At 36.7% G+C, this 23,641-nt stretch overlaps 1 long non-coding RNA gene across 1 annotated transcript in view; it reads left to right on the forward strand.

Moving 5' to 3' along the window:
* LOC147365746 (uncharacterized) overlaps window positions 1-23,641 on the forward strand; it is a 171,097-nt gene that overhangs the window by 140,664 nt on the left and 6,792 nt on the right. Inside the window, exon 3 of the long non-coding RNA XR_015132339.1 lies at window positions 2,173-2,262. This is a non-coding gene — a long non-coding RNA (uncharacterized LOC147365746). The remainder of the gene's footprint in view (window positions 1-2,172; window positions 2,263-23,641) is intronic.

Genomic DNA, 23,641 nt, shown 5'->3' on the forward strand with positions numbered 1-23,641 from the left:
CCACAGTCAAGATCACAATATATGTATTCATAGTAAAAACAATCAAAGATAGCTTGTCCACCTTCTCTGGGTAAATAGCATATTATAATTTCCTTATAAAATACTTCTTCTAAAAAACATTTACCCTAATCTATGTGCTCCAGTTAAAAGTAAACAACATCTGAGATATAAATAAATTTTATAATGAAAAGAAGCATAAACATAGAAAGTTGTCTGAATGATAGCATTGTGCTCTATCAGATGTGGAAACTACTCATCTGATTAATGTTTACAATGTCTTGCTTCCTATTCCTTCCTTCATAATTTACATAACTTTCTAAACTCTAGCTTTGATTTTAGATCCTGAAAATATTAAATGTAGTCGTTTCAGAAATTACAGCTTTTTATATGTTTAACCAGGCAATAAGAGATAATACTTCTTAAGGGATTACATTGTGATTAGTGATTTATGAAAATTGTCTAATTGTTTCTTTTGAGGTAGGTGCTATTATTTCTATCTTATTATTTCTATCAGATTGGAAAATGGAGGCTCATAGGAATGAAACAGTTTCCTGGTGTTACTCACAGTCATAGGAGAAGCAGGGTGCACTCTCACGGTAGAAACAAGGAAGTCACCTAAAGGAGAAACACAAATTTGGTCTTGAACCACGTTAATGTACAGGGCTGAATTGTTTCTCTGTGATTAATTCATTAAAATGGCATTGTCGGTGAAATTGGTGCAACAGAAGTATATCAGAAATTCCAGTAACAGGGAATTTATTTTGCCTTGTACTTGATTTCTCATTTCTGTTACCTTCAATTCCAGAAAAGATCATCAAGTAGCAAGTAGGTCAAAAGCATCTTTATTTGCAAAAGTCCTATAAAACATATTTCTAGAAATTTAATGCTACTAAAGTTAAAAATCAAAATTAACAAATCAAAATAAGTCTTTGGTATTGACATAATTTATTCCTAATTTTGCCTGATGTTGACCACTGTATTGATGACTGGTGTCAGAAGGCAAAAGTTCCTGTTTGGTAACTGTAGAAATATGGATATCAGATGCTATCATTTAGGATTCTGTAAAATAATTTTACTTCTTGATTAATTCAAAAATTTAATTAATTAATTTAATTTAATTAATTCAAAAAGTGAGATCAGCTTAAGTGAATACGATATATGTACAACCATTCTCCATGGGCAGAGGGTATTTTTTGATACTTTTAGATACTTATCTGGCAAATGTGGCTTATAGGATTCAGTCAGAAGGGTGAAGGAAACAACTTGAATTCATTATCATTCTTGAGAGAAAAAAAGTGCTTGAACTAGTATGATAATGGTGACTGAGAAACACAAAAGATTCATAGTTTGGAAATGTATGATTTTTATCTTGATTTTCAGCAATGTATGGGAATTCACTATTTTCTATGTATCAGGGAGAATATGAGAAATCTTTTTAAATGATTATACATACTGTGTGCTCATAAATATGACCTGACCAGTTTGAGCCAATGGTGACAGTTTCGGATAAAAACTTGTCCTTAGAGTCTTTAAATGTGTTTCTGTGTCCCTTTTCCTATTTGCCTTCTGAACAATGAAGACAAAATATAATTAAGCATTTTTATATGTATAGGTAATTAGTATGAGGCTGAAGAACAGCAGTGTGCTGCTTACAATATATATTAGTGCCTCTGTCACTTTTCCAAACATTAATAAGCATTTTAATATTTCATAAAGCAAGTTCTAAATTATGAAAAATAAATCTGAACACTATTAATACCCAGTGGGACACATTAAAAGAAAGGAGGGCAGCATGAACTACTGTGTAGCTGAGTACTTAACTCAAGAAATTATAATTTCTTACTGATGTTGGAGACCTCAGTGAGGCTTAAGAGAGGGCACAGGCTTTCTAGAAAAGAGCTGATAGATCATGAATGGATTTGAGCACTGTAGAAAAGGATAAAAATTCATGCTGAATTCAGCTCACTGGTGAATCAAAGAGAAACGGTTGCGGAAGCTGTTTGAAAATCATAAAGTCTGACTAATTCTGTGCTTTAATCCATCACATGTCAGGATTTTCTCTGAGCTTTAATACTGTATCACTATTTTCAATCATATCTTGACAAGTGCCGGGAAAGAGGGCAATACAGGGACAGGAAAACACTTCAGTATTCATTTGTCTCTAAATTGCAGGCAGAGAGCTGAATATAATGACAGTGCTTCGCTCATCTTCCAGCTCCCCTTTACTTCGAAATATTTATGCAGGGACGTGCTTCGATAAGTGTGAGTATAATTCATAATCATTGAGTTGAAACTGAATATTTAAGTGTAGGCATGGGTATTCGAGTGTTGGGACTTATACAACTCAAGTATTTCACAGAAACTGGTAAGACTCTTCATTTTACTTCAAGTCTAACATAAAAGCAGGAACAGTTTATTGATCTCATACAATTTTGATGGATCCTTAAAGAAGAGCATCTTTTATAGTTTAACAAAATAATATAATATTCTAGTGGAGATGATTAGTTATAAAAATTATAGAGTGAATTTAAGAATTTATTTTGATCTATTTATGTCAGTTAGTAGTCACAACATTTTTTTACCATATACTGTATTTCCCTTTAGTACCAGTATGTGTCCTGTTGATAGTGATGTTTTATGCAAAATATATATTTTATTTTCCATTGTTTTGTAAGTCAAAATATTTGTTAAGTAATGGTCATTAGATTTGCACATAATCCAGCCAGTTGCCCAAATAAAATATTATGACTTGCAGATAGGTCCTAACGATAAGCAATCTTTCTTCCAGAGGCATTTGCACATGCCATAATTGCGGCTCACTCTTCAGAAGTAAACTTTCTGAGGAGCCGTTCCTGATTCCCCACACTGGAGGAAAGAGGGGACAGCGTGACTTTTCCAGATTGCTCATGCATGTGAATGACAATTAGAGGTTGACTGTTGCCTGGCGCCTAACCAAGACTGTGTCCCATGGACAGTAGCTGTTCTCCATATGGATCTCCCTGTATTGACTGTTCTTCCTGACATTATGATCTCAATTCTAAGAAGGTCCAATAGACAGGAAGTGGAAACAGCCACTTTTGTAAAGATTGGCATAGTGCCACTTCTTCTTTTTTTTTTTTTCCTATTAGATGTCTTATAGCACCGTGAATCTTTCCTTCATAGTCCTTTTTATGGCTTGTCATTACACAGATACTGGTGAGATTTTTAAAATTGTTTTCCCATTAGATTATGTGTCTAGTGAGTAGGCATGTTTGATTTTTCTCACTAGTATGTCTCCAGCATTTAAGCCAATGACTAGTACATAGGATTATAAAAATGTTTTTTTATGAATGAATGAAATACATTCAGTATTTTCCTCATTTACTTGGGCAAGAAGACATGCTTGTGTAGTGTTAAATTAATAACAGATTCACTTCTGATTGAGTAAAATAAATAAATTTACTTTCTCAATTAGAAAAATGTTCTTAAGTTTCTCCAAGTTAAATACACCATTCATTTAAAATTTTCTACCCATCACTAAACTTTCCTTTGTAGGATTCATTTTGTAAGATTCTGAGAAATATGTACTTAAAAGGAATGCAAACATAATTATTTACTATGTAGAATGTTTAAGTCTTTTTCCTATATATTATAGTATACATAGCCAATCAGATATTTTAGACCACTAGTTCTCAACTGGCTGCATATTGGAGAAGTCTGGGAGCTTTAAAAAGTACTGATGCATGGATCAGGCCCCCAGGGATTCCAATTTAATTGGCCTGGAATACAGCCTGGAAATTTGTTTCTTAAAAGCTTCAAAAATGATTATCATGTTAAGCCATGGTTGGGAACCACTGCTTTAATCAGTTTTTCTCATTCCTGCCTCCCTGGGTATTAATGGGACTTGGCCATTTGTATCTTTTTAAAACCCTATATGGTTATAATTTGGAATGACAACTGAGAATCACAGCTTTAGACAGTATTATTTGTCTTTTATATTTAATACACAGCCTTGTATTTATATTTAATATACGGTCTTGACATAATCCTTTTCCTATTTGGAACCAGTCTGTTGTTCCATGTCCAATTCTAACTGTTGCTTCCTGACTTGCATATAGGTGTCTCAAGAGGTAGGTCAGGTGGTCTGGTATTCCCATCTCTTTCAGAATTTTCCACAGTTTATTGTGATCCACACAGTCAAAGGCTTTGGCATAGTCAATAAAGCAGAAAGAGATGTTTTTCTGGAATTCTCTTGCTTTTTTGATGATCCAGCGGATGTTGGCAACTTGATCTCTGGTTCCTCTGCCTTTTCTAAAACCAGCTTGAACATCTGGAAGTTCACAGTTCACGTATTGCTGAAGCCTGGCTTGGAGAATTTTGAGCATTACTTTACTAGTGTGTGAGATGAGTGCAATTGTGCAGTAGTTTGAGCATTCTTTGGCATTGCCTTTCTTTGGGATTGGAATGAAAACTGACCTTTTCCAGTCCTGTGGCCACTACTGAGTTTTCCAGAGTTGCTGGCATATTGAGTGCAGCACTTCCACAGCATCATCTTTCAGTATTTGGAATAGCTCAACTGGAATTCCATCACCTCCACTAGCTTTGTTCATAGTGATGCTTTCTAAGGCCCATTTGACTTCACATTCCAGGATATCTGGCTCTAGGTCAGTGATCACACCATCATGATTATCTGGGTCATGAAGATCTTTTTTGTACAGTTCTTCTGTGTATTCTTGCCACCTCTTAATATATTTTGCTTCTGTGTGGTCCATACTATTTATGTCCTTATCGAGCCCATCTTTACATGAAATGTTCCCTTGGTATCTTTAATTTTCTTGAAGAGATCTCTAGTCTTTCCCATTCTGTTGTCTTCCTCTATTTCTGTGCATTGACCACTGAGGAAGGCTTTCTTATCTCTTCTTGCTATTCTTTGGAACTCTGCATTCAGATGCTTATATCTTTCCTTTTCTCCTTTGCTTTTCACTTCTCTTCTTTTCAAAGCTATTTGTAAGGCCTCCCCAGACAGCCATTTTGCTTTTTTGCATTTCTTTTCCATGGGGATGGTCTTGATCCCTGTCTCCTGTACAATGTCATGAAATTCTGTCCATAGTTCATTAAGCACTCTGTCTATCAGATCTAGTCCCTTAAATCTATTTCTCACTTCCACTGTATAATCATAAGGGATTTGATTTAGGTCATACCTGAATGGTCTAGTGGTTTTCCCTACTTTCTTCAATTTCTGTCTGAATTTGGCAATAAGGAGTTCATGATTTGAGCCACAGTCAGCTCCCAGTCTTGTTTTTGCTGACTGTATAGAGCTTCTCCATCTTTGGCTGCAAAGAATATAATCAGTCTGATTTCGGTGTTGACCATCTGGTGATGTCCATGTATAGAGTCTTCTCTTGTGTTGTTGGAAGAGGGTGTTTGTTATGACCAGTCCATTTTCTTGGCAAAACTCTATTAGCCTTTGCCCTGCTTCATTCTGTACTCCAAGGCCAAATTTGCCTTTTACTCCAGGCGTTTCTTGACTTCCTACTTTTGCATTCCAGTCCCCTATCATGAAAAGGACATCTTTTTTGGGTGTTAGTTCTAAAAGGTCTTGTAGGTCTTCATAGAACCATTCAACTTCAGCTTCTTCAGCATTACTGGTTGGGGCATGGACTTGGGTTACTGTGATATTGAATGGTTTGCCTTGGAAACGAACAGAGATCATTCTGTTGTTTTTGAGATTGCATCCAAGTACTGCATTTCAGACTCTTTTGTTGACCATGATGGCTACTCCACTTCTTTTAAGGGATTCCTGCCCACAGTAGTAGATATAATGGTCGTCTGAGTTACATTCACCCATTCCAGTCCATTTTAGTTCACTGATTCCTAGAATGTCGACGTTCACTCTTGCCATCTTTTGTTTGAGTACTTCCAATTTGCCTTGATTCATGGACCTAATATTCCAGGTTCCTATGCAAGGTTCCTTTACATCATTGGACCTTGCTTCTATTACCAGTCACATCCACAAATGGGTATTGTTTTTGCTTTGGCTTCATCCCTTCATTCTTTCTGGAGTTATTTCTCTACTGATCTGCAGTAGCATATTGGGCAGTTACCGACCTGGGGAGTTCCTCTTTCAGTATCCTATCATTTTGCCTTTTCATACTGTTCATGGGGTTCTCAAGGCAAGAATACTGAAGTGGTTTGCCATTCCCTTCTCCAGTGGACCACATTCTGTCAGACCTCTCCACCATGACCCATCCGTCTTGGGTGTCCCCACATGGCATGGCTTAGTTTCATTGAGTTAGACAAGGCTGTGGTCCATGTGATCAGACTGGCCAGTTTTCTGTGATTATGGTTTCAGTGTGTCTGCCCTCTGATGCCCTCTCACAACACCTACAGTCTTACTTGGGTTTCTTTTACCTTGGACGTGGGGTATCTCTTCACGGCTGCTCCAGCAAAGCACAGCCACTGCTCCTTACCTTGGACGAGGTCGCCCCTCCTGACCTTGAACGTGGAGTAGCTCTTCTTGGCCCTCCTGCTCCCGCTCAGTCGCTGCTCCTCAGGTGTGGGGTAGCTCCTCTTGGCCACCGCCTCTAACCTCGGACATGAGGTAGCTTGTCTCAGCTGCCGCTTCTGACCTCGGATGTGGGATAGCTCCTCTCAGCAGCTCCTGTGCTATGGCAGCCTGGCACTCTTAGTCACTGCCCCTGTCCTTGGGTGTGGGGTGGCTCCTCTTGGCTGCGCTTCTGCGTGGTCCATCGCAGCCGCCACGCTTCCGATTACTAATAAGAAATAAAGGAATATTACTTAAGGAATAAAAGAATATAATATAGCAATATAATAAAGGAATATCATATATCAGATTATTGATAAGAAATAAAGGAATAGTCAGGCCAAAGACTAAGTAAAGGTACATACTCAAAGATATAGGCTAGACACTCAAGCTGGGTTTGCCTTGAAGGCATTTGCAAAACTGAGTAAATTTGGGTTTTATAGGTCTTAGGAGATAGGAAATAAAAACACAAGGTAGGACATTAAGTAAGAGACATCCTATAAAGCTGCAATCATGAAACAGACTTCACTGTTGGTATAAAGGCAAACAAGAAATAGTTTAACCACCCCAAGAAAAGCCAGAGAGAATTGTGCTGTAATGAACATTGGTGCTAATTAAAGGCGTAGAAAACTTATCCTGAGAACTAGCAAAAATAAACTGGTATTTAATCCATAATTGGAGTCTGAATTTTCAGTGTTGTGATGACCTGGAAAATATTCTTTTTTTAACATTTTTATTGGAATATAGTTGATCTACAGTGTTGTGTTAGTTTCTACTCTACAGCAAAGTGAATCAGTTATGCATATACATACATCCTCCTTTTAAAGATTCTTTTCCCTTATAGGTCACTATAGATTACTGAGTAGTTTTCTCTGCTATACAGTAGATCCTAATTAGTTATCTATTTTTTAAAAAGTAGTATGTTTATGTCAATCCCAGTCTCCCAATTTATCCCTCCCTTCCCCTCCCCCTACTGGTAACCATAAGTTTGTTTTCTATATCTGTGATTCTTTTTCTGTTTTATAAGTAAGAGATATTCTTATACTCAAATGGCTAAGTCATAGATTAGTCATACAACAGACTAGAAAGGAAGAAAGTGAAGTCGCTCAGTCATATCTGACTCTTCGCAACCCCATTGATTGTAGTCTACTAGGCTTCTCCATCCATGGGATTTTCCAGGCAGGAATACTGGAGTGGGTTGCTGTTTCCCTCCTCAGGGGATCTTCCCAACCCAGGAATTGAATCCGGTCTCCCTCATTGTAGGTAGACGCTTTACCACCGAGCCACCAGGGAAGCTCATATAGCAATTACGAAAAACAAACTCAACAACACAAAAGGTGAGAGAAAGGAGCTAGATATAACATTTTATAGAGTGTGTAATACAGTTATATGAATTAGGCAAAACTAAATCATATTGTTTATAAATGCATAATTCAGTTCAGTTCAGTTCAGTTGTTCCGTCGTGTCTGACTCTTTGCGACCCCATGAATTGCAGCACGCCAGGCCTCCCTGTCCATTACCATCTCCTGGAGTTCACTCAAACTCAGGTCCATCAAGTCGGTAATGCCAACCAGCCATCTCATCCTCTGTTGTCCCCTTTTCCTCCTGCCCCCAATCCCTCCCAGCATCAGAGTCTTTTCCAATGAGTCAGCTCTTCGCATGAGGTGGCCAAAGTACTGGAGTTTCAGCTTTAGCATCATTCCTTCAAAAGAACACCCAGGACTGATCTCCTTCAGAATGGACTGGTTGGATCTCCTTGCAGTCCAAGGGACTCTCAAGAGTCTTCTCCAAAACCACAGTTCAAAAGCATCAATTCTTCGGCGCTCAGCTTTCTTCATAGTCCAACTCTCACATCCATACATGACCACAGGAAAAACCATAGCCTTGACTAGACAGACCTTTGTTAGCAAAGTAATGTCTCTGCTTTTCAATATGCTATCTAGGTGGGTCATAACTGTCCTTCCAAGAAGTAAGCGTCTTAATTTCATGGCTGCAGTCACCATCTGCAGTGATTTTGGAGCCCAAAAAGATAAAGTCTGACACTGTTTCCACTGTTTCAGCATCTATTTCCCATGAAGTGATGGGACCAGATACCATGACTTTTGTTTTCTGAATGTTGAGCTTTAAGCCAATTTTTTTACTCTCTTCTTTCACTTTCATCAAGAGTCTTTTTAGTTCCTCTTCACTTTCTGCCATAAGGGTGGTGTCATCTGCATATCTGAGGTTATTGATATTTCTCCCGGCAATCTTGATTCCAGCTTGTGCGTCTTCCAGCCTAGGAAGAAGCATAATTCTGGGCTGGCAAACTATTTCTAGGCAAATTAAAAAGAGTTTAACTACCCCAAGAAAAGCCAGAGAAAAATTTTCTGTTATGAACATTGGTGCTGATTAAGGGCATAGATGTACTCTGCATAGAAGTTAAATAAGCAGGGTGACAATATACAGCCCTGACGTACTCCTTTTCCTATTTGGAACCAGTCTGTTGTTCCATGTCCAGTTCTAACTGTTGCTTCCTGACTGGTGGGAAATACAGTCATAGGTGAATCTCACAAAAATTAAATTGTATTTTTAGCCAGGTGGGAGATCTATTATGACATATTTTTAAATGCCTAAATTATCTGTAGGAAATTTTAACTCATCCTTCTGAGAAATTGATATATCAACAGATGAGAGGAATATAATTAGTTTAATCAGAGAATTTTGGAAGATTTTTGAATAATCATTATCTATAAAACACTCACATTTCTGTACATGAGAATGCAAGTAATTATGATACAAAGTACAAAGAATACAAATGCTCTGGGAGTATTTTAAAAGAAGTTACGCATGCCCTTCATGGATAAAAAATGAAATTTTGAAAACATTAAAAAAATACCAAGAGATGGAGATACATATCATGTTAGTTGATTAAAAGTCAAAGTATTATATTAATAGATTTAAACAATTCTAATTGAAATATTAACAGGCTTCTATGTTATAATGTGTGTGTTTATGTGCATGAGCATAATTTGATGAACATATTTGAAAATCAATGTGACTGAACAGAGTAAAGAATAACCAATTAATCATGAAGTAGAACAGTTGTGGAGATTTGCCTTTTTGTATATCAAGATTTATTTTATTACTACAGTAATTAATATAGTGGTTTAATGGTGAAGGTACAGGCAAATTACTAGTGAAATAAGAATATAGAAAAGCATCTATAGAAATAGTAACTGATTTATGCAAACATAGATGAACATTTTTGATTAAATGAAATTAGGATACATAATTATCTTGATGGAATAAAAATGAAATTAGAATCCTACTTTTCATGTCCAAAAATCAATTTCAGTTGTCTTAAGAATCTAGACATGAAAGGTAAGCTACAGACTTTTGCAAACCATATGGCAGAATATTTTTTTAAAACATCATGGTAAAATTTTCTTAAACATACATATATACACATAGCAGAAATAAGGAAAATGTTGATAAATTTAATGACATCAAAGATAAGAACCTATCTTAATTAAAAGGCATCATAAAAAAGAGTAGGAAGACAATTCATGAATTAGAAGAAAATATTGTATCAAACATATCTGACAAAGGACTGGTAACCAAGAACATGTAAAAAATGTCAAGAAATTAATAGGACAAAAATCAACAGTAAAATAAAAAAATGGGCAAAATATTTGAGTATGAACTTTACAGAAAGAGATACCAAAATTTCTAATAAGTATAAAATAAGATCACAATTAAATGGCACATAACACTTAATTGAGAGGCACATATTAAAAGGCCAGAAGTTCCAACTGATGGTGATGATGTGAAAAAAACAAAATCATTATACCCTGGTATAACTGCTTTGAAAAGCAAGTTGGAATTACTTAGTAAAATTAAGCATAATCATTCTTCTAACATTGATTCAACTCCTGTCTATGACATTTATTCAACTCCAATACATGTGCTTGGAGATAAGTACAAAAATATTTAAAGTAGTAATATTAAAAACTTTGGAAATCAACACATAAATCTTTCAACAGTGAAATGAATAAATGGGATTTTTTATATTCACATGGTCAAATACTTATATAGAATAGTGAAAAATTAGGGCATTAGAGTTACATCCACCAGTAAAGTTGAATTTACAAAAAAGCATAATCTTAAGCAGAAGAAACAAGGAGGTACACAGAGCATAATCAAGTGATGTAAACTTCAAAAAACCGTGCAAAATTAAACAAAAAATGTTATGTAAGACTTAGATCCATTATATTTGTTTCATCAAGGAAGATAGGATGAATGGATTTAGGAAGGAATGTGTAAGAACCTTCAAAGTGACAATAATTTTTTCTTTCTTGTTCTGGTTGGCATGTACTCGGGTGTGGTATGTATTATTTTCTTTATCCCTTTAAAGTATTACATAAGTTTTATTTTAAATCTTTTCAACATCTAATACATATGATACATGACACTGTTCTACCAAAAGCAGAACTGCTCAAGTGTTAGAGGGATCATTATATTTCTAGGATTTTGCAGTCTAGCTATTATAGCTGCAATTGTATCATCCCCCAGTATGTTAAAGTTCTAACTCTCAGCACCTCAGAATGTGATCATATTTGGATATAGGTTCAATGCAGATCTAATTAGTTAAGATGTGGTCTATTCTTAAAGGGTGGGCTTCTATTCCAACAAGACTGGTGTCTTTTCAAGAAGGTGCTCCGTGAAGACAGACATACTCGGAGAACAATATGTGATGATAAAGTCAGAGTCGGAGTTGTGCAGTGGCAAGCCAAGAGATGCCAATACAAAAGCAAAGCACCAGAAACTAGGAAGAGTCAATGAAGGATTCCCTTACAGTGTTCTGAGCTGTTCTGATAACAGCTCAATTTTGAGCTTTAACCCCTGCCCTTTGACACAAAAAATTTCTGTTTTAAGCCCTCCAGTTCATGGGTTTTTGTTATGGCAGTCCTAGGAAACTAATACATGGGCAAACTACTCTTTGTATCCTTTCAGGAAGAAGTGTTGTTAGTCTCCCCAGGAAATAAGGATAGGCAGTAACTGATGTTCATATTGGGTTTTTTTTTTTTTAATAGCTTATTTTTTATTGAAGGATAATTGCTTTACAGAATTTTGCTGTTTTCTGCCAAACCTCAACATGAATCAGCCATAGATGTACATATATCCCCTCCCTGTTAAGGCTCCCTCCCCATTCCACCCTTCTAGTTTGATACAGAGCCTCTGTTTTGAGTTTCCTGAGCCATACAGGAAATTCCCATTGGCTATCTATTTTATATATGGTAATGTAAGTTTTCATGTTACTCTTTCTCTACATCTCACCCTCTCCTCCCCTCTCCCCATGTCCATAAGTCTATTCTCTATGTCTGTTTCTCCATTGCTGCCCTGTAAGTAAATTCTTCAGTACCATTTTTCTAGATTCCATATATATATGTGTTAGAATGTGGTATTTATCTTTCTCTTTCTGACTCACTTCACTCTGTATAATAGGTTCTAGGTTCATCCACCTCATTAAAACTGACTCAAATGTGTTCCTTTTTATGGCTGAGTAATATTCCATTGTGTATATAAACCACGACTTCTTTACCCATTCATCTGTCAGTGGACCTCTAGGTTGCTTCCATGTTCTAGCTATTGTAAATAGTGCTGCAATGAACAATGGGATACATGTGTCTCTTTCAAATTTGGTTTCCTTAGGGTATATACCTAGGAGTGGGATTGCTGGGTCATAGGGTGGTTTTATTCCTAGTTTTTAAAGAAATCTCCATACTGTCTTCCATAATGGCTGTATCAATTTACATTCCCACCAACAGTGCAAGAGGGTTCCCTTTTATCCACACCCTCTCCAGCATTTATTGTTTGTAGACTTTTTGATGAGGGCCATTCTGACCTGTGTGAGGTAAGATCTCATTGTAGTTTTGATTTGAAGAGGAAGAAAGGCAACTATAGTTTTGACAGCCTTCAGAATATTATACAATGATAATGCATTTTTAATTTAAATTTTGAAAAAACTAAAGTATTCATATGTTTAAAAATTCAAAAGGCAAAATATAATAATATAGTCTAAAGTCTCCCATACCCATCACTGTATCTTTCCAGAGATACAGATGAATATCTTAGTACATCAGCATATACCCCATTCTTATAACACCTTTTTTTTCACACGAAGCCCATTGTATATACTCTGTTTTGTATTTTTCCTTTTTCACATAACTTTGTGACCTGGGGATATTTTAATATCAACACATAAGTGCTTCCTTTTGCTTATGGCTACAGAGGCATTCAACAATTTTAGAACAAGTGATAGATTTTTGAAAATATTTTAACTCTGCTCTTAAAAACAGAATTAGACTAATAAAAATTTTGGGGTAAAGATAATTGAGTGAATCTTCATCACTGACTTTAGTTCCCCTAGTATATAATAAATATGAAGTGATAAAGTCTTGTGCTATAAACTTTGAAAAATTATGACAAAAGCAGAAAATTTGTCACCAAAATAGTTCTTGATTCTACTGCCATCTCATTCTCCATGCCAGAAGGGCAAATGAGAACAGAAGGTGAGATGACAAAACCCTGAGATTTTCTCACTGAGAATCCCAGTTTGGAGAGATGCAGACTAAGAATGTGAAAATGAAATATTGAGAGTAGGATCTTAGCAGAACTGAAAACGGTCTCTAGGAAATTGATTTTTCCAATGAGCCAGTTTTTATGACAGAAGATACCCCTGGTTGTATGGTTTGTGCTCTTTGTATAACATTTAGAAGAATCTCAAAGATAAAACAGAGAACAGTTTCCTTAGAAGCTGTGCTTTTATTTTCATGTGTCCTCTTCCCCTTTTCATCACTACAAACTCTCAGACTACAGATAAACAAACAGAAAATGAGATTTTTCCTCAAACTGTAGTTTGGATAAAATACGAGAGTGTCAAAAACAATGTACCCTCAATATGTCAGACAATATTAGTGTTTAGATTAGAGGCATGTTAATTACCAACAAGCTTTTAAAAGATGGTCAGCAATTACACAATGGACCGCAGCAGTGCACGGCAGATTAAGTACCCACTCACAAAAATATATTGTCCAAAGACAGGAGGAAAACTTTCCAAGCATGTTTTGTGTTATATAGAACTTAATAAAAAATACAAAATCAATAAAACAGTGGGTCAAAGACAAGGCACTAAACAATCAAATAAAATGAAATGGAAAATTTCAGAGCTGGTAAAACAAATCAAGTTCAAAATATCAACATTTATAACATTTACAATAAATTAGAAACAACAAGAGGCAGGAAAGACAGAGTGAAATATTGCATTTCTTCCCTGGGAGGAATACTTAGAATAATAAATTCATCAGAGAAAAATAAACAAAAAGATTTTTTAAATTATGGATGAGAAATTTAGAAGCCAAAGATGAGCTAATATAAGGACAGTTGCTGTCTTTGAAGGAGAGATTAAAGTTAATTGGGAAAAAAAAAAAAAACAAACTATTAAGATATGCTACTGCTAAGTCACTTCAGTCGTGTCCGACTCTGTGTCCACAGCTCACCAGGCTCCCCCGTCCCTGGGATTCTCCAGGCAAGAACACTGGAGTGGGTTGCCATTTCCTTCTCCAGTGCATGAAAGTGAAAAGTGAAAGTGAAGTCGCTCAGTCATGTCTGACTCCTAGCGACCCCATGGACTGCAGCCTACCAGGCTCCTCCATCCATGGGATTTTCCAGGCAAGAGTACTGGAGTGGGGTGCCATTGCCTTCTCCGTATTAAGATATAGAAAAGAGGAAATTGTCTCCCAAATTAAGACATATTAGAATATCTTAGGTAAATTACAAACTTCTGAGGAAGAAAGACTTTCTTAGACATTTCAGTTCAGTTCAGTCACTCAGTTGTGTCCAACTCTTCGTGACCCCATGAATCGAAGCACACCAGGCCTCCCTGTCCATCACCAACTCCCGGAGTTCATTCAGACTCATGTCCATCGAGTCAGTGATGCCATCCAGCCATCTCATCCTCTGTCGTCCCCTTCTCCTCCTGCCCCACAATCCCTCCCAGCATCAGAGTCTTTTCCAATGGGTCAACTCTTTGCATGAGGTGGCCAAAGTACTGGAGTTTCAGCTTTAGCATCATTCCTTCCAAAGAAATCCCAGGACTGATCTCCTTCAGAATGCACTGGTTGGATCTTCTTGCAGTCCAAGGGACTGTCAAGAGTCTTCTCCAACACCACAGTTGAAAAGCATCAATTCTTCGGCGCTCAGCTTTCTTCACAGTCCAACTCTCACATCCAATTTAGGAAGAATCAAATTTTTTTCTGTCTTCCATAAAGGATGAGAAGTAGGAAGTAATATATATATCATAAATTTCTCCACAGTTTTCAGTACCACCTAGGAAGTCTATGAAATTCCAAGGGAAAACAAAAATGACCTAAAATATTTATCCAGATAAGCTGTCATTTATAGTATAGCTAAATTATCACATAGTAAAAATGACATTTGGCAGACACCCTAAGAGAAGTAAGAACTCAGTAACTATAGCCCATAAGATCTTTTCTAAAGTAATTACTATTCATTGATGAAGTCCAAGTAATAAGTGTATCAAAGAGGAATTCAGGAATAGAACTGGATTTGTAATGAGTACAGTAGGAAGAATTCTAACATGGCCCTTTGAGATTCTTATGCCCTGATTTATATACCTTATATAAATCTCCTCTTCTTGAGTGTGGATGGGTCTAAAAAATATGATCACATATCACTTCCTTGATTAGGTTATTAATTAGTTGAGTTAAGTTTTAATCAAAAGAGAGCTTACCTTGTATGGATCTGACTTCATCAAGGGGGCTTTTATAGAACATGAAGTTTCAGAGACAGACTCTCCTAGTAGCCTAAAAGAAAGCAAACAGACATGTTATGATCTGCCAATGAATAGAAGTGGCTAGTAGTCAACAGCTAACAAGAAAATGGGGGCCTTGATCCTATAATCGTAAGTAACTGAATTCTGCCAATAATTGTTTGATGTTGGAAGAGGATAAGCTCTAGGAGGAGCAGCCAGGCAGCGCCTGGAATCCAGTTTCATGAGACGCTGAGCTTAGGAGCTAGCTAGACCATGCCTGGACTTCTAACCCGATGGAAAATATGCGATAATAAATGTGTGTTGCTTCTAGCTGCCAAATTTGTATCACTTTGTTATATAGCAACAGGATATTAATACAGTGAGCTTTTAAGCATGGAAAGTGGACAAACATACTTGAGGAATTTGGATTTAAAAATATAACATCAGTATTATAAAATTTGAAGAGGAAAACATATGACTAATTAATTGAAGTAGTTGGGAAAAGGTAGATAGAAGAGTACAAGGCATAATCTTATTTTTAAGGCAGGAGTCATTTAAACATGTATTAGAAAATTGTGACTGAAATATAACGATTCCAAATTCTTAATGTTTACATAATGTTATTCCTAATATAAGCAGGAATTTGGAGAACTTGTACTTTTATTAAAGGATTAATGATCTTGTCTATTGCTTTTTTAAAACTACACTACTCCTATCTACTCTATTTACCTACATAGATCTGAAATGAGATTCACAGGAGCTAACCTCCTAGTTACACAGGTAATTTTGGGGTTGTGCAGGTAATTTGGGGGCAGTGGGATTTTATGTAATTTTAGCTTTCCTTATTTTTGTATTGCTTAATATTTTAAATAGTGAGCATACTTTGGTTCCCACACAATAATTTTTCTAAAATTCTTTACAATTGTTATGCCTTCCTAAAGACTTGACCTCTGTGATTATGATGTAATGATTTTGTTTATCCTTGAAAATATTCCTTGTTCTGCAGTGTGATTTATCTGAAATTAACATGGCTTTACCTGCTTTCTTTAGATGCATGTTAGCATGGTATATCCTTCTCTGCCTTTTGCTTTCAACCTGAGTGTTTAAATTTAAAGGATTTCTTGAAGACAACATATAGCTGGGTCTTATTATTGTTGTTGTTTTTTAATCTATTCTGACAATCTGTGACTTGTGCACTTCAATCATTTGCATTTAAAATGATTATAGATATAGCTGGGTTAATATCTACTATGTTGCTATCCATTTTTCTGTTTGTTACCTTTTTCTTCTTTTTTTATCCCTCTTATTTTTCTGTCTTCTGGTTTCAGTTGAGCATTTACATGGTTATATTTCCACTCCACTCTTTACGTAGTAATTATACTTCTTTTTAATGTTTTTACAGTTGCTGTAGTGTTTGCAATATACATTTTAAACTAGTCTAAATTCATTTACATTATGTCATTCTCCTGTCATACACATTATTTCATTTTCTTGCTGGAAGTAAGTCAGCTGTCATTGTTTTCCTTGCTACTCTATGGTAAGGTGCCCTTCCACTCCCAACCCACCCCTGGCATTTTTCTAGATTTTTCTCTTTGTCTTTAGTTTTCTGCATTCTGAGTATCACATGCCTAGACACAGATGTTTTGTGCTTATCCTGTTTGGTGTTCTCTGAGATTTCTAAGACTGAGTTTTTGTATTTGTCATTAATTTCGGAAAATTCTTGACTATTATTTCTCCAAGCATTTCTTCTGCTTTATTCTCTCTTCTTCTAGTACTCAAGTTCTAATATGCTGTAACTTTGGTAATTGTTTCACAGCTCCAGGGTATTCTATTTTTCCCCCTTTTTTTCCCTTTGTGTTTCAGTTTGGGAAGTTTCTATTGATACATCCTCAAGGTGGTTGATTCTCTCTGTGGCTGTGCCCAGCCTACTGGTAAGCTCAGCAAAGACATTCTTCATTGATGCCACAGTGTTTTTAGTTTCTAGTATTTCTTTTTTACTTCTTTTAGAGTTTCCACCTTTCTGCTTACATTATGCATATGTTCTTAGATGCTGTCTCCTTTTTCTGTTATAGCCCTAACATAGTAATCTTAGTTATTTTAATTCCTGTCTGATAACTCCATCAGTGTCATTTCTGACTGCTTCTACTGCTTATGTTATTACTTCAGACTGCTTTTTTTTTCTTTCCTTTTACCATGCCTTGTGATTTTTTTGTTGAGACATGATATATCAGGTAGTAGGAACTAAGGTAAATAGGCCTTTAGTATAAGTTTTTATGTTAATTTGGCTGGGAGTATGACTGTGTTTAATGTTTGTAGTAGCTGCAGGGACTTCAGATTCCTCTAGTACCCTTTTTTGTAGCTTTTTTAAAAACTGGACTTCTCTACATACTTCTCAGAGAGACACTATGCTTTCATTTCTAGATCTCTTAATCAACTTATTTTACTGGAGTCCTGTTGATGTGGTGGTAAGGTGTTAGTGATGGGAAATATTCTATAATCTAAAGAATAAATCTCAGTCTTGTGGTGGACCTGTGCTCCTAGGCTGTACCTTCACATGGATTTCTCGCTTCCCATTCCCCTCCTTTTGGTGAGGCATGAAGGCAAGAGGCAGCTAGAGATGGAGAACTACTCTTCCCCAGGTGGAATGAGACTCTGGTAAAGTCCTTTTCTTTATAGAATGGCACTTTGCTATAGAGGATATTTTGTACCTATTTCATAATGGCTGTTCTCCTCCTCATGCCAAAGCCACAAAGGGATCTTTGTTACCTCTTCACCATGAGAATCTTGCAGGATTTCTGCAAATAAAACCCATTAAAGTGTGGTGGCCTTTTTATGATAGTGACCCCTCTATGACTATGGCCCCTAGGAATTTCTCATTCTTAAGCTAGTCCACACTTAGCCTCAAGCAATTTGTAAGAATACCCTATCAGTTATTACTACTGGTTTACAGCTCCAGTGGTTTATATAAGCAGATCTTGGCTAACACTTTCTGGATTCACTTGTCTCTCTAGATTTTCTGAAAAATATTTATTCATTTGGCTGTGCTGAGTCTTAGTTGCAGCATATGAACTCCTAGTTGTGGCATGTAGGGTATAGTTTCCTGACCAGGAATTGAACCCCAGCCCCGTGCATTGGGCGTACAGAGTCCTAGTCACTGGACCACCCTTCTAGAGAAGTCTTCGTCTCTCTAGATTTTGAGCTTGCAGTTTGTCTTACAACCTTCTCTTTCTCATGAGTTCAAGAAAAATTGTTGACTTCCAGTTTATTCAACTTTTTCTTGTTGTAGGAAAGAGACAATGGCTTCCAAATTCTTTTCACATCATGGATGAACCTGGAAGATCTTGCGCTTATTTTTAAATCATGGAAATACATGAAATCACCAAAGGACCAATTGTAGAGAAATGTCATAAGGTTTTTAACACTTCAATAATTAGATATCAGACATAATTTGATAGTGGGTACTGAGATAGCTTACAAGACATGGAATAAATGCCAGGAGACTGTGAAGTCATAAAGACCAAGAAAATAAAGAATTTCAAGAAAAGTGAGTGATCAAGTGGTTGAATATTACTGAGAGGCCAAGAAAGCCCCAAAGAGGGTTGTGCATATTTCATTTGTCAGAAATCACATAATAAGATTAAGATAAGAGCAATCTTAGTAGAAGGAGTTAGGAAGAGTGTGAGAGAGAGTGTGTGTGTGTGTGTGTGTGTATTGAGGAGGAAAGCAGAAATCAGACTGAAATGAGTAAAAGTGTTTATTAAAGAATATGTGAAGACATCATGACTTAATCCTGTTTTCAAAGAGAAGTTTTCATCAAGAAGAATATTTTTACCTTTAGCCTTGAAATATTTAGGAGAACCCTGGAAAAGTTACTGAATCTCTATTCCCTGCCTATAAAACTGAATTTGAAAAATAAGCATAATAGCAAACTAAATGAATTATACCATTAATGTGGCAATAATGGTTTTTAAAAATCCCTGAACACTTAAAGAGCAAAACATTACTTCTCTAAGGAAAACTCTATGGTCTAAATTTAGGGAGTCTAGTATAGTCAGGTAAGGATTTTAGAAAATAAAATTGTCCATTTGGCAAAGAAGAAGAGCTGTGGTATTGGGAAATCACTTTGAAAGATCCCTATATATGTATCCAGGATTTTTAAGGAATAGTGTGAAGCAACAGTATATGTGTTGTGCTGTTAATCTTTAGGATCAACCTGGGAGAAAGCACTGTTCCTTTTTCAGAAGTGAATTACTCTTCCCATTTCCCAGACCCCTGAGAAATAGACCTTACAACCCTCTCTACTTCAAGGACAAAGAGTTCAGTAAGTGCATGAGAGCCTGCCTTTGAAATAGAATTTAATCAGGCATGCTAGAGGAGGCAGACTCCATCAAGGCCAAGGTAGTAGGTCTAATTGCTTTTATTTGTGCTCTGTGCACTCTGTGCATTTTGACCTGATGTAGGGCTAGATGTCAAATGAGATTTCTCAATTAGGGTGAAACAACTTAGTCTAGCCAGGTGAGTTTCATAATGATCCTCTGAAACTTTCCTTCTTAGTGTGAATCTAATGCTACTAAAAATTTTCATAGAACAAATTCATCATTCATTAACTCTAAAACAAATTCACTTTGTCTGTCCAGGAGCACTGCTCTTTCAAATCTAGCTGCATGAATTCTTCTACTTAACATATACCACCATCATGTTAGAGGAGGCTGAATCTCAAATATACACATCTACACAAATCCCTGCTGACTTCCAAGATCAACTACTACCTCAGGTACCCACTGGGAGATTAGAACACAGCAGGATATAATAGGAGGATATAACAGCCTTAGACAATGTAATCAGCCATCCTGTTCTCTGAGGCAGGTTTCCTGATGAGCAGACAGAATGAAAACTCTGATAGGAAGGCAGCCAAAGAAGTGAGCACATGTGGCTCAAGTGTTCATGACACTCTTCTCGTACTTATATTCTGAATTTTCTCTTCTTGTAAATATATTTCCTAAGTTTGCTCTGTGTCTACACTCAGACTTGGAGCTCCTCTCACACAGTTCTTTCTATTTAATATGTGTCAGGACAGTCTCTTCAGATCTTTTATCCCCTAATGAATTTTTTCAAAAAGAATTTTTCATGAGTAGTTGCTGATACTGCCATGGCTTTTCCTTTTCCTTTCCTTTTATTTAGTTTTCTTTATTCTTCACAGGTGCTTTTACTTTTAATAATGATCATGCCATTGGTTTCCTTTCACCACCTAAAAGTGAAAGGAACCAAGTACTTATTTCTCAAGAAATACTTCTTTTTAATGTAAACAGTTCCTCAACGTAAAAACATAACTCTGAAACAAGCTACATTTTCTTTACTGCAGTGCACATGAAGTGAAAGCCTCCACGTAGTTTTGAAGGGAGGATAATTTAAATTTTATCAGCAAAGAGCAGCAGAGGTAGTACCAGGAACCTCTGGAGGAAAGCTTGGCTGCTTCAAAGCTGACCCACTGGGATGAAAGAAGACAGTTTTGTTTTAGAGATGAAAGTTGACTAGGTAAATTTTTTTTTTTTTTTTAGCTTTCACCACATTTTATTCAAGGGCTTCCTTGATGGCTCAGCAGGTAAAGAATTCCCCTGCAATGCAGGAGATGAGGGTTCAATCCCTGGGACCGGAAGAGCCCCTGGAGAAGAAGATGGCAACCAGATCCGCTATTCTTGCCTTTAAAAGCCCATGGACAGAGGAGGCTTGAGCTACAGTCCAAAGGTTCACAAAGAGAATAGGACACAGCTAAGCACTCAGGCACATTTTATTTACTATTGCTTGCCTAGATTCCATGGTATAAGGCAGAAGTCTCATGGGAAATCTGATTATTCTCTCTGGCCATTCGGATACTTCTCTCTGACCCCTTGTTAATATAAAGACAGACATCATGCTTTTATACCTCATGTAAACATATTCATCACGGAATTTCAAAAATGAAAAGCAAAGAGCTAAAGTTCAAAAACATGATTCATCTTGAGGAAAAAAGAAACTTAAGGAAGTGCAAACAAAGGTACCCTGGTGTTAGCTTTTTGTTTGGCTGGCATTCATCTCTCATTTATGGAAAATAAGAGTCAATATTTCATCAATAGTTTTTTATATAAAGATAGCTTTCAAAAGGAGATTAAGAAACCTAGTTTCTCTCTAAACCTAAGTGATTTATAAATCTAGCTATAAGCAGACTTATCAAAAGATAGGCATTTCATTTAGGAGTGAATTTGTGCAAAGAAATTACAAATATCAACAATAAATAAAATAGTTCTAGATTCACAATGCAGACAAATGTTGTGAAAAGCAAAAATAAAAGTACTTTTCTTTCTTTTTTTTTTTTTTAAAGAGAGAGACAGCTGAACTAATTTCTTTCCAAAATGTCTTTAGCTTAAATGCCCTTTGGTATTTAATAATGTGACCTCAATATTAAAGCTTCTAGAAAAACATTCACAGGCTGAGTTTGTGAAGCTATCAAACTTTACCTTTACATTTCCAGTAGTTTATTGTTGGATCATCCAGGATAACTACTGCTGCTGCTAAGTCGCTTCAGTTGTGTCCAACTCTTAGTGACCCCATGGACTGCAGCCTACCATGCTCTTCCGTCCATGGGATTTTCCAGGCAAGAGTATGGAGTGGGTTGACATTACCTTCTCTGCCAGGATAATTAAGGGATATGAAAATAATCCATCTGTCCAAACTGACTTTTCATGCATTTATTTTTATAATTTGTTTTACAATGAATGCAGTGTGGAAGTTGAGAGTTTGAGAAGGCTCTTATCAGGTAAGATTGAGGTCCATAGAGATTTTTCTCCTTCAGTTGATGAGTGTCAGAGCTAGCATTAGGACCCAGTGACCCTGGCTCCAAGACCAGAGTGATTTTCCATCTATGAAATGTTTTGCTTCCTCCTGAGGCATAATTAGGGTTAGGGAGGCGATGGCACCCCACTCCAGTACTCTTGCCTGGAAAATCCCATGGATGGAGGAGCCTGGTAGGCTGTAGTCCATGGGGTTGCAAAGAGTCGGACATGACTGAGTGACTTCACTTTCACTTTTCACTTTCATTCATTGCAGAAGGAAATGGCAACCCACTCCAGTGTTCTTGCCAGGAGGATTCCAGGGACAGGGGAGTCTGGTGGGCTGCCGTCTCTGGGGTCGCACAGAGTTGGACACGACTGAAATGACTTAGCAGCAGCAGAGGCATAATTAGACAAAAGTGTTTATTAACTAATAGAACATGATAAGAAAGGAGTAAAATTATATGCCTTCTTAGTTGATCTAAAATAATAACTTTGATGTTTTCTTTGACATCCTAGGTAAGATAGCCACTTCAAATTCCCAGAGCTGGTATTACACAGTTGTGTAACATATTTTCTTATGTTTATCTGTGTCCTGCTAGCCTGTGAGCTATTTGAAATTAAAATAAAAACTAACACGTTTATAATACTAGAGGCCAGCATTGTAATGCACAAACATTGAAGTTAGTAAATAGTGCAGAAGAGGAAAGAGAAAGGCAACCAGTATCTACTCACTGTCCACTGTGGACAAGACTATGTGATTTACATATATTATTTTACTTGTAAAATATTGTTTCTCACAGCAAACCTATGAAGTTAATATTTATTATATACTTTAATAGATGAAATTGAGAAGGATTCTATATATATATATATAAAATATAGCTAAAGGGATTAAATTACTCTTTGAAAATCATACATATAGTAAACTAATATTTGACTCCACATATGACCAATTCAAAGCTGATACATCCATCTCAGGCCTAATACCTACGGTTAATAATGATGGGTATTTATTCTCCCCCAGCCAGTAAACTGGACTTCCCTGGTGACTCTGTGGTAAAGACCCTGTTTGCCAATGCAGGAGAAGTGAGTTCAGTCCCTGAGTTGGGAATATCTCCTGGAGAAGGAAATGGCAATCCACTCCATTATTCTTGCCTGGGAAACCCCTTGTACAGAGCTGGCAGGCTACAGTCCATGTTGTCACAAAGAGTCGGACATGACTTAGTAACTGAACTAAGTTGTTCAGTTGCCAAGTTGTGTCCAACTCTTTGAGGCCCCATGACCTGCAGCATGCCAGGCTTTCCTGTCCTTCACTATCTCCTTAAGTTTGCCCAGACTCATGTCCATGAATCAGTGATGCCATCCAACTATCTCATCCTCTGTTGCCCCCTTCTCCTCTTGCCTTCAATCTTTCCCAGCATCAGGGTCTTTTCCAGTGAGTCAGCTCTTCTCATCAGGTGGCTAAAGTATTGTAGCTTCAGCTTCAGCATCAATCCT

Source organism: Bos grunniens, chromosome 9 (genome assembly GCF_055505025.1).
Source record: "Bos grunniens cultivar Pamir isolate PY7600 chromosome 9, Bosgru_T2T1.0, whole genome shotgun sequence".
In the NCBI taxonomy this organism is placed as follows: Eukaryota; Metazoa; Chordata; class Mammalia; order Artiodactyla; family Bovidae; genus Bos; species Bos grunniens.